Below are 12,022 nucleotides of genomic sequence, written 5' to 3'. Positions count from 1 at the left end.
CTCCAGGATCATGACCTGAGCCGAAGGCAGTTGCTTAACCAACTGAGCCACCCAGGCGCCCCTAAATATCTTTAATACTTGCATGAAAGTTAAATAGGTATCTTTCCTTGTTTTATATAAACAAAATAAAATAAATAAATGTACCTTTTCTATTATTTTGCTATTTTTTAACCCTTAAAATATTGCCAGTTGTTCTGCATTGTTTGTTTTTTTGTAAATGCAAATGTACAGTGGCTTCTGGAAAATTTTATATTCTATTAATCATCTTGCCATATTAATTTAATACTATAATTTAATACTGGGGATTAAGTAGTTTTTATCACTGATTTAAATATTGTTTTTTTACAAAAATATAAATACAATAGATTAGCTATCATAAATTTGGGAAATATTTCTTCCTTTAGTAATAGTCTTGAAATGCTTATTAGTAGGCTCATTTTACTTTGTATCTGTTTTTCAAGATTTAATCAGTTTGTCATAGATTTTCTTTTTAATGTGAAGCCAAAATATCCATGTTCTTGTTCTTTGTGTTGTATTGCTACCTGAATGTCATTCCTCAGAAACATCAGTTATGATTTTTTTTACTCTATGATTTTACACTAAAGTCATTAAAATATTTTCCTCTGAAAGTAGCATTCAATAGTAATGTTAAAATTTCCAATTATTTATTAAAGAAAAAGGTTAAAATCCAGTGATATTTTACTGCTCTGAATAATTTCTCAGAGTATCTGATCTGAATTTGCTAATACCAATTCCAATAATCTCTTTCTTGTTGGTGGAAGCACTGGTGTGCCCTCTGCTCTCTGCCTCTGGATATTTCTATTTCATTTGATAACAGTGCCAAGCCAACCTGCTGTGGGATTTATGAATTTCTTGGGTGAAAATAATGGAAAAAGTAATGGCATTCATTTGGGTCCCACCTTCATTATGCAATTCATGGAGACTGTCTCCTTCACAGTTTAACCTTTCTTTTACCAACTACTTTATCTTCATGTCTGTATTTCTATTTGGCCCTGTTTTTACTTGGCTTTCTCACTGAATATTTGAGAACAAAGTAATCAGAAAGTATGTGCTGATTTTCATTGTAAATCAAGTTAAGCTGGTTAAGTTACTTTCTATTGTGTGTGGTTTGGTCTTGCTTTGAGAACATGTAATTGGTTCTCCTGAATAGTATTTATTATTTCTCTCTGGTAGCGTGGAGCTTTGACACACAGGGATGCTTGGACAACCCCAAGAGGTCAATTGAAAATAGTATTTCAATCAAATTCCGTAACAAAGAATTGACCCCAGGATGCTTATGGTGAGGATTTTGAATTCCTTTCACCTTATAATTCTATTGAAAAGATATTTTATTCCCTATGCACTATTTCAAAGCTATTGTTCTTTGTAACTTCCTATCCTTTATGATTATCCTTACTATACTGTCCTATACTATCTTTGATCTGAAAAAACACATGAGACGTAACAAACTTATGACGCAAGTCACCAAGTTTGCTGATTAAATACCTCATTACTTTCACTTTACATGCCAAGTAAATTCTTTAGCCCGATTTAAAGTACTTAATTTGAGTTGAAAATATTTGCCTTTTGGGTGAGGATTTATTATGCTATGCTGATTTTTCCATACTGCACTTACCAAATTTTAATGAGATTATGGGAGTGGGTTCCCAAGATTTCAGATGCATATGGCAACACCTCCAGTCTCTTGACTGTCCTTTTTGTTATTTCTGTCAGCTTTGACTACTCCTTCAGTCATGCATTCAAGGCCCTTGGAATTTGCTCTAACCCTGGCCCTGACATTCAATGAGTTTCTAAACCATAATTTGTTGTGGGAGCTTTGCCAATACTTGGTGACTATGAAAGCCTGCAGGCAACCTCTGGTTTTAGCATAATCTCTTTCAGCCTTGAAAGTACATAGAGATCCATAACATTCCTGCAATTTACAAATAATCCCAAATTCATAAGTAAATTTTTTACAATGGAACAAAATTTAACTCTTTTGGATTCTGAATATCTACTTATAATTAAAAGTCAGCTTCCCAAATACTACAGGTTTTTAACTCAAAAACTAATCTGCTAAGTAATACAAGCAGTGGGGTAAATCTATCCTCAATATTAAAAAGCTCCTGTCAAACTTTAAAACTTTAAATTGTTACAAATATATTGATTATAGAATGTAATACAAAACAATTTGATTTACTTTTAAATTTAAATTCAGTGATAATGATATATATATTATTCATTATTTACTAGATATAAACATGTAAATATAAATTTACTTTGGTAGCTGTTTGCTGTGAAAAAGTTGTTTGCTCTTTTCATTCCCCAGTAATTGCATCTAACCTTTTCTGAATACACGAGTGAATTCATGCATAGAGTTCCCTAAGTTCATGCAATTCCCTAAGTTCTCAGGGAATTGTTTATTCATTCATAAAATATACAAATTCTAGGTTGCCTAATGTTTCAAGGTAAAAATTCATTTTTTTTTTCTCTTTTTCTCTACAGCAACATATGGATAACTAGTTAGTAACCTTGTTATTAGTCTGCTAATTGTATAAAAATTGCATTAAAGAATGTTATGTAGAGAAAACCTTTCTATCACTTTAAAAATATAATTTCTATTTTATGAAGAAATAATTTACCTTTGAAATTATTTTTAAAACCTTATTATTTCTCTACTGGATATTTTTTTAAGCAAAAAGGAGATTTTTTTTCAGAATTAAAAAATTGGACATCAGTTTTATTGTTTATTTTTACTATTTACATATATTAAACATTAGTCCACTAAAACTATGATTTATGAGAAAGGTATGTTTTCCTTCTAATAGAATTATGCTTAAAACTTGAAAATATTTTGTATCATTACTTAGATTCATTTTTTATTTTAGAGTAGATGAATTAAGCCAATCCTGTAGTCAAGCAAGAAATATTTTTAAATGCAAAATATTTAACATTTCAATGTCAGATCAGTTTATATAATTATCATTTACACTGTTAAATTACATTTACACTTCTTCTAATTACTAGGTTTGTTACACTTGCATCTCCTTTTTAAAAGCTATATTTAATATACAAAAACTGTTCTACCAAATATATGAAATTTGATTAAAATAACCATAACTATTGTTCCTTACAAAGTCCAAATGTGCATGGAGGCTGAAGCAGCAGACAATGTAATGCAAATAATCAAATATGGTGACATGGTAAAGGCAGGAGGCAGGTCATAACATCAGAGCAGAGCTCTCACGCGAAGGAAAAGATACATATAAATAGGCAAATGAAGAGGCCAAAACAGAGCACACTAGACCATGTGCAATTACAAAAGAAGAGTTCATGGTTAGGATAAGGTTTACTGCATGATGAAAGTTCCAATTCCCAAAATACTGATCATGAAGCAAGGCAGAGACTTAGGCACTTAAGGAACACTAAATCTCATTAAGAGTAAGACATTATATTAATTGAAGTCAAAAATGAATTTTTTTGACTTCATCATCATTGGCTGATGATGATAAATTTAGACACTATTATTAAAATGGTCTCAAAGTCCAGAGAAGGAAAGAAAGTAGAGAAAGAAAAAAAATAGATGCAATGAGAGTATAATAGAAAGTAATTTTTCAACTCTGCTAATAGTAATCAATGACAAAATATAAAGGGAAAACAATTACATTTGCTTTAATGATGACAACAACAAAACTAAAGCACATGGGAATAAATTTATGAAATATACAGGAATTAAGTGAAGAAAACTTTTAAACTCCAGTGAAGAACACAAAAGATTTGGATAAGTGGAAAGACCTACATTTTTCTTAAATAGAAAAAGCCAATTATTATAAAGATGTTCCATCTCTCCCAGTTTACATGATTCTATTGGAAAAACACAAAACGTTTGAGGGAAAATTGACATATTTTATTCTAAGTATTCTAAAGAATAAAGAAAATAATTATGTGAGGATGAATTTCTGAAAATAGAGTTACTGATGATTTCCAATGCCACCTTTAAAATGCATTGTAAAGCCTAAATAATTGGTTCTGCATGCATTTTGTCAGATCACCCAAACAGACTTTGGTTAATAATGAATGTGATATTCAGAATCTGTGATGTAAAAGTTTCATTCAGTTAACATTATTGAGATAATGAGCTAGCTATCTGAAAGAAATATAGATAGATCTGTATACCTATCTCATTCCTTATACACAGCTAAATAAGTCTAAATGAATTTAACATTTTTGGATATATAAAAATGGTAAATTAAATATTTAAATGTGTAATACTGGAGTGGAAAAACTTTGTAAAAGGACAGATTACGAAAGTTATTGTTGATAAATTCTACTATATAACTATAAATTTTATTTATAAAAAATTTCAAAAGGTCAAATAAAAGCAACAATCTTGGAAAATGCTTTACATATAATTTTTAAAAGGCTAAATTTTTAATGAAGAAGTCATACAAAAAGACTAACAATTTTATGAATGAATAGCTGAAAGTATAAATGAATCATAAATAGAGAAAAGTCTCAAATTGCTCATAATTAAAGGGGTACAAATTTAAACAAAAGTTCAAATTTAAACAAGGCATATTATACATAAATATTTAGTTATAAAATTCCACAAGACCTGAGTGTACAAAAATCCAAACTTTCTTTAATTCTCCAATGAATTTAACCTAGTCTTGAGCCATTAAAAAATTCTCTTAAATTTCTGCCAGTTCATAGTTTTTTTCCAGTTTGAAAGTCAGTCCTATTAAGTAATTTCTCAGTCCAGACTATCCAATTTCATCTAAAAAAAAATCTCAACTCAATATTCAGTTGTTCCCACATTCATCTGCATCCCAGATTGGGCTCTATATTTCTGGGGTGAGATTAGGTGTGTCGTGGTGTCAGATTTGGGGAATATCAGCTCTTACCCTTCATCTTGCTGAACCTTCCTTCTTGGATAGGTAACTGGGTAGCTATTATATTTTCATCTCACACTCTCATTAATCCAGGAATATTCTTACTGGGAATTCATCTTATTAACAAACAAAACAAATAAATATGCCAAGATGTAAGTACAAGGATGTTCTGTTTTGGCATGGTTTTATAATAACAAAAAACAACCAAAAATTTTTAAAAATCCCTAAATACTAACCAATAAGAAACAATAGAATATAGCACAACAATTAAAAAACAATGCAGGGGCACCTGGGTGGCTCAGTCATTAAGCATCTGCCTTCAGCTCAGGTCATGATCCCAGGGTCCTGGGATCGGGCCCCGCATTGGCTCCCTGCTCTGCGGGAAGCCTGCTTCTCCCTTTCCCACTCCCCCTGCTCGTGTTCCCTCTCTCGCTGTGTCTCTCTCTGTCAAATAAAAGAAAAGAAAAGAAAAGAAAAGAACAATGCATTTTGGGTGCTGAGTTTGATAAGTTCTTTATAGACCTTGGATACTAGCTCTTTATCTGATATGTCATTTGCAAATATCTTCCCCATTCCATAGGTTGCCTTTTAGTTTTGTTGACTGTTTGCTTTGCTGTGTAGAAGCTTTTTATCTTGATGAATTCCCAATAGTTCATTTTTGCTTTTGTTTCTCTTGCCTTTGGAGGTATGTCTAGCAAGAAGTTGCTGCAACTGAGGTAGATACTGCCTGTGTTCTCCTCTGGGATTTTGGTGGATTCCTGTCTCACATTTAGGTCTTTCGTCCATTTTGAGTTTATCTTTGTGTATGGTGTAAGAAAATGGTCCAGTTTCATTCTTCTACATGTGGCGGTCCGATTTTCCCAGCACCATTTGTTGAAGAGACTGTCCTTTTTCCATTGGATATTCTTTCCTGTTTTGTCAAAGATTAGTTGACCATAGAGTTAATGGTCCATTTCTGGGGTCTCTACTCTGTTCCATTGATCTATGTCTCTGTTTTTGTGCCAGTACCAAACTGTCTTGATGCTTATAGCTTTGTAATATAGCTTGAAATCTGGCATTGTGAAGCCACCAGCTTTGTTTTTCTTTTTCAACATTCCTCTGGCTATTCAGGGTCTTTTCTGGTTCCATACAAATTTTAGGATTATTTGTTCCAGCTCTGTGAAAAATGTTGATGGTATTTTGATAGGGATTGCACTGAATGTGTAGATTGCTCTGGGTAGCAGAGACTTTTTTTAAAATTTTATTTAGTTGTTTGACAGAGAGAGAGACAGCGAGAGAGGGAACACAAGCAGGGGGAGTGGGAGAGGGAGAAGCAGGCTTCCCACTGAGCAGGGAGCCCAATGCGGGGCTTAATCCCAGGACCCTAGGATCATGACCTGAGCCGAAGGCAGACGCTTAACGACTAAGTCACCCAGGTGCCCCTGGGTAGAAGAGACATTTTAACAATATTTATTCTTCCAATCCATGAGCATGGAATGGTTTTCCATTTCTTTGTGTCTTCCTCAATTTCTTTCATAAGTGTTCTATAGTTTTTAGAGTACAGATCCTTTCCCTCTTTGTTTAGGTTTATTCCTAGGTATCTTATGGTTTTTCGTGCAACTGTAAATGGCATTGAATCCTTAATTTCTCTTTCTTCAGTCTCATTGTTAGTGTATAGAAATGCAACTGATCTCTGTGCATTGATTTTATATCCACCAGTTTGCTGAATTCCTATATGAGTTCTGGAAAGTTTGGGGTGGGGTCTTTTGGGTTTTCCACATAAAGTATCGTGTCATCTGCAAAGAGTGAGAGTTTGACTTCTTTGCCAAATTGAATGCCTTTCATTTCTATTTGTTGTCTGATTGCTGAGGCTAGGACTTCTAGTACTATGTTGTACAACAGTGGTGAGAGTGGGCATCCCTGTCATGTTCCTGACCTTAGGGGAAAAGCTCTCAGTTTTTCCCCATCAAGAATGATATTTGCTGTGGGCTTTTCATGATGGCTTTTATGATATTGAGGTATGTTCCCTCTATTCCTACACTGTGGAGAGTTTTAATCAAGAAAGGATGCTGTATTTTGTCAAATGCTTTTTCTGCATCAATTGAGAGGATCATATGGTTCTTCTCCTTTCTTTTATTAATGTGATGTATCACATTGATTGATTTGCAAATGTTGAACCACCTTTGCAGCCCAGGAATAAGTCCCACTTGGTCCTGGTGAATAACCCTTTTAATGTACTGTTGGATCCTACTGGCTAGTATCTTGGTGAGAATTTTGGCATCCAGCTTCATCAAGGATATTGGTCTGTAATTCTCCTTTTTGGTGGGGTCTTTGTCTGGTTTGGGGATCAATGTAATGCTGGCCTCATGGAAAGAGTTTGGAAGTTTTCCTTCCATTTCTATTTTTTGAAACAGCTTCAGAAAAATAGGCATTAGTTCTTCTTTAAAGTTTGGTAGAATTCCCCTGGGAAGCCTTCTGGCCCTAGACTCTTGTTTGTTGGGAGATTTTTGATTACTATTTCAATTTCCTTGCTGGTTGTGGGTCTGTTCAGGTTTTCTACTTCTTCCTGTTTGGTAGTTATATGTTTCTAGGAATGCATCCATTTCTTCCAGATCCAGCATATAGTTGCTCTTAATATGTTCTTAAAATTGTTTGTATTTCCTTTGTATTGGTCATGATCTCTCCTCTTTCATTCATGATTTTATTAATCCAGTCAAGAAATGGGCAGAAGACATGAAGAGACATTTCTTCAAAGAAGACATGTAAATGGCCAATAGACACATGAAAAAAAATGCTCCACATCACTTGACATCAGGGAAATACAAATTAAACCCACAATGAGATACTACCTCACACCAGTCAGAATGGCTAAAATTAACAAGTCAGGAAACAACAAATGTGGCGAGGATGTGGAGAAAGGGGAACCCTCTTACACTGCTGGTGGGAATGCAAGCTGGTGCAGCCACTTAGGAAAACAGTATGGAGGTTCCTCAAAAAGTTGAAAAAAGAGATACCCTATGACCCAGCAATTGCCGCTACTAGGTATTTACCCCAAAGATACAAATATAGTGATCAGAAGGGGCATCTGCACCCCAATGTTCATACCAGCAGTGTCCACAAGAGCTAAACTGTGGAAAGAGCCAAGATGTCCATTGACGGATGAATGGATAAAGAAGAGATGGTATATATATACAATGGAATATTATTCAGCCATCAGAAAGGATGAATACTTATTATTTACATCGATGTGGATGGAACTGGAGGCTATTATGCTGAGCGAAATAAGTCAATCAGAGAAAGACAATTATCATATGGTTTTGCTCGTATGTGGAATGTAAGAAACAGTGCAGAGGATCATAGGGGGAGGGAGGGAAAACTGAATGGGAGGTCATCAGAGAGGGAGAAAAACCATGAGAGACTCTTAACTAAAGGTTGCTGGAGAGGAGGTGGGTGGGGGAATGGGGTAATTCGGTGATGGGCATTAAGGACACATGATGTGATGAGCACTGGGTGTTATATGCAACTGATGAATTAATGAACTCTACATCTGAAACTAATGATGTACCATATGTTGGCTAATTGAATTTAAATTAAATTAAAAAAAGAAAAAAAAGAACAATGTAGACTTAAAAGTTCTGACAACTTGTTATGTTAGTGGGGAAAGACAAGTAGGACTGTATTACCCCTTTTGTGTAAGCATGGGATATCAACAGATTGAACATTTTTGTATGAATATCCATAGGACCAAAAATTGTGGGAGGATGATCCCCTTTTTTTACCTAACTTTTTATTTTAAAATATTAAATCTCAGAGAAAAATTTAAACAATTGTACAATGAACAGTATCTTTCATCCAATATTTTACCACATTACTTAGTCACTTTTTCTATCTGATCTTTTTCTATATTTATTTCTATATGAATTACAGATGATTTTTCCTTCATTTTTATTTGTATGTACTTCTCATTCTTCTCTGTTGCTTTTGTAATTTAAATAGTGTAAGCTTTATCTTCTGTGTTTTACCAGACTTAAGACTCACATCAAGCTTTTCAACCAATATAAAATCATATCATTTTTTATCTTAATTCCTGCTAGTCTTACTCCAAAGTGCCAAATCTCTCTTATACACTTAGGTTCTGTAGCATTTATAGATTGTGTTATTTTTTTTAAGATTTATTTATTTATTTGAGAGAGAGAGAGGGAGCAGGAAGAGGGGCAGAGGGAGAGAGAATCTTAAGCAGACTCCACACTGAGCACAAAGGAGGGTGCAATCTCACAACCCTGAGATCATGACGTGAGCTGAAACCAAGAGTCAGTCGCTTAACCGACTACACCACCCAGGTGCCCCAATTGTGGTATATTTTTACTTAAATTTTTATAGATACAGTTCTTCCCACACAACAGAGTTTGCTATGTATTTGCTGAAATACATAGAGGTAGCATATGAATCATGAATTCTCTGGTCCAGGAAGAAAAGAGCTTACTTTTTTTTTTTAAAGATTTTATTTATTTGACTGAGAGAGACACAGCGAAAGAGGGAACACAAGCAGGGAGAGGGAGAAGCAGGCTTCCTGCTGAGCAGGGAGCCCGATGTGGGGCTCGATCCCAGGACCCTGGGATCATGACCTGAGCCAAAGGCAGACGCTTAACGACTGAGCCACCCAGGTGGCCCGAAAAGAGCTTACTCTTAAATATCTGATTTTTATGTTTGATTATTCCATTCAATAGCTAACTCTGGTCTAGAAGCACAATAAGGATCAGCTAATAGTTTTTGATTTTTAGTTAACAAATAAATAAACTCCCTCCAATAAGAGATTTAGATAATTTGAAAATTTGTTTCTACCACTCAAACTTTAAACTCAACACAAAAGACATTTTAAAAACAAAATGAAAAAATTAAGCATAATTAAAAACATGCTTCATAATCATTGATTTTTAACTACCTATTTGCATATACCTGGAATAATTCCTTGAAAATGACTGAAATAATTTAATAGAGGAAGACTGTCTTGTATTTATTTACATTTTTACTTGACAAAGTTCAGAAGACCTTTTGAAAACATAGTGAAGTAGTATTAATATGAGCAGAATTTACTAAAAAAATTCTATTGTGTTAAAATGCCTGAGGTTTCATACCCTGTTTTATGTTTTAGTTTCACTAAAGTTACTATAGAGGAGAACAGAGAAAGAAATAAAGTATTAATTTTTATTTTGACTCAAATATGTCTAAAATTTAATATCTAGATAATGCTAGGGCTGTTCATGACCTCAATTTCAATAGACAGCATGCAGAGTGAGAATTCAATTGTTCCATACAGATTTCACTCAATCAAGGGAACAATGAAACAAAAATGTCCTTCAGGAAAATGCCAAACTCCTATTGACCAGTGTGACAGAAACCGTTGAAGAAAATAGAATTTGGGACTGGTATGACTTTTGGCAGCCCCTTTACAAGAAGCAAGTCCAGGATTTTAAGAGAATGGGAAAAGATGCAATTACATCGTGTTATTAATTTCATTTAAAATAATGATTGCTAAGCGCAGGAAAAGGCTTATATATGTTAATCTAGTCAAATTTCACAGGTTAAATTTCTAATTCCATGAGTTCTATATTTAAAAAATTATCCTAAGATCAAAGTCTAGAATATTCTCAAGCATAGGTAAACATGTTACATTTTCCAAAATTGTTGCAGCATTTATCCATAATGACCCCAAGTTAAAAAGGTGGGGGGGGGGGTTCAGTTTTCAAATTTGTTATCTTTAAAGTACTTTGAAACAAAACAAAACAAAATGCTCTTTGGTACTAGAGGATTAATTACCTGCCCTGGAAAAGACTCTTGACAATCAGGTTTACTTTGAAACATTTAAATAATAACTCCCAAAGTAAAGAATTTTAGCTGAGATCTATAGGGTACATTGAATGGGCAATATATGGAAATAGTCCTACTGGTGTGGACATGTTGGGGTTCAGAGCAAAGGGTCAAGAAAGAATTCTTGAGATGTCTTTGGTGCAAAAAGGTGGTTTTATTAAAGCGCAGGGACAGGACATGTGGGCAGAAGGAGCTGCACTGGGGTCATTAGAAGTGGCTTATTATATACTTTCAAGTGGGAGGGGGTTAAGGATAGCACAAACCTCCAAGGTATTTTGGAAACAAGGTTTTCAGGACCCTAAAGGGGCTAGCTATTGTTAGGAAAAGGTCATTTATTAATGTTTAATAAAACTCAGTCTTGAGGCCCTTCAGATGTATATCAGTGGGCCATATGCTTGGAGGATGATTGCTAACATATATCTTGAGGGGTAGAGAAAAAGGAAGTTTCCAGAGGAATTTCTATATGTTTAAAGTAGACTCACAAGATTGCCTTTTGCCCTTAGCAAATCGCCAACAATGAGACAGCTGTTTCCAGAGGAAGGTTACTCTACCTTTTTCAAAGACTTGTCAAGGGGCTGTAAGTATTCAGGAAATTTAATTTTTCTTTTGTCTTTGTTTTCCACACCACTATTACTGAAAACTATGCATCAAATGGAAAGAAAGCTAGCGAAAGGAAACCGTACCTTTCTCCCTCATTTCCCATTCCATTTGTTGATGTCTTCCTTTGTTTTAGAAAAAAAAAAAAAAAAAGAAACAACTCTGCTGCTGATCCCACTTGCTTAATCTCTTTTCTCCCCTCTCCCACTTCTCCCCTCCTACCCACTTCTTCCTTCTCCACACCCCCATTCCGTTCCACTCCTCTGCTCTCTACTCTGCTTTGTCTTCTCACTCCTCCCTCTCTCACTCTTCCCTGTTTACATCCTATCTCTATGACTTTTTCAAGTGGGAAGATCCCTTCCCAGGGATCTTTCTTCGTTCAGAGCCACACAGTCATCAGAACTATCTCTCTACAGAACAGTTTTGATAATGCTATTAACATTTTTTTTTCAATCCTTTCAAGTTTATTGAGACTCATTTTACGGCTAAGCAACTGGTCTATTCCAGTGATACCACAGGTGTGCTTGCAAAGAACTGGTTTTATTCTGTTATTTTGAGAAGTTTTCAACAGATGTCAATTAGGTCAAGTTGGTTGATAGTATTCAAGTCTTCTATACCTTTATTGATATTCTTCGACTTGGTTATAACAATGACTAGAAGGAAGTATTGAAATCTTCACCAATAAT

This window comes from Halichoerus grypus, chromosome 12 (genome assembly GCF_964656455.1).
Source record: "Halichoerus grypus chromosome 12, mHalGry1.hap1.1, whole genome shotgun sequence".
Taxonomy (NCBI): Eukaryota; Metazoa; Chordata; class Mammalia; order Carnivora; family Phocidae; genus Halichoerus; species Halichoerus grypus.
This window is presented reverse-complemented; position numbering follows the sequence as displayed.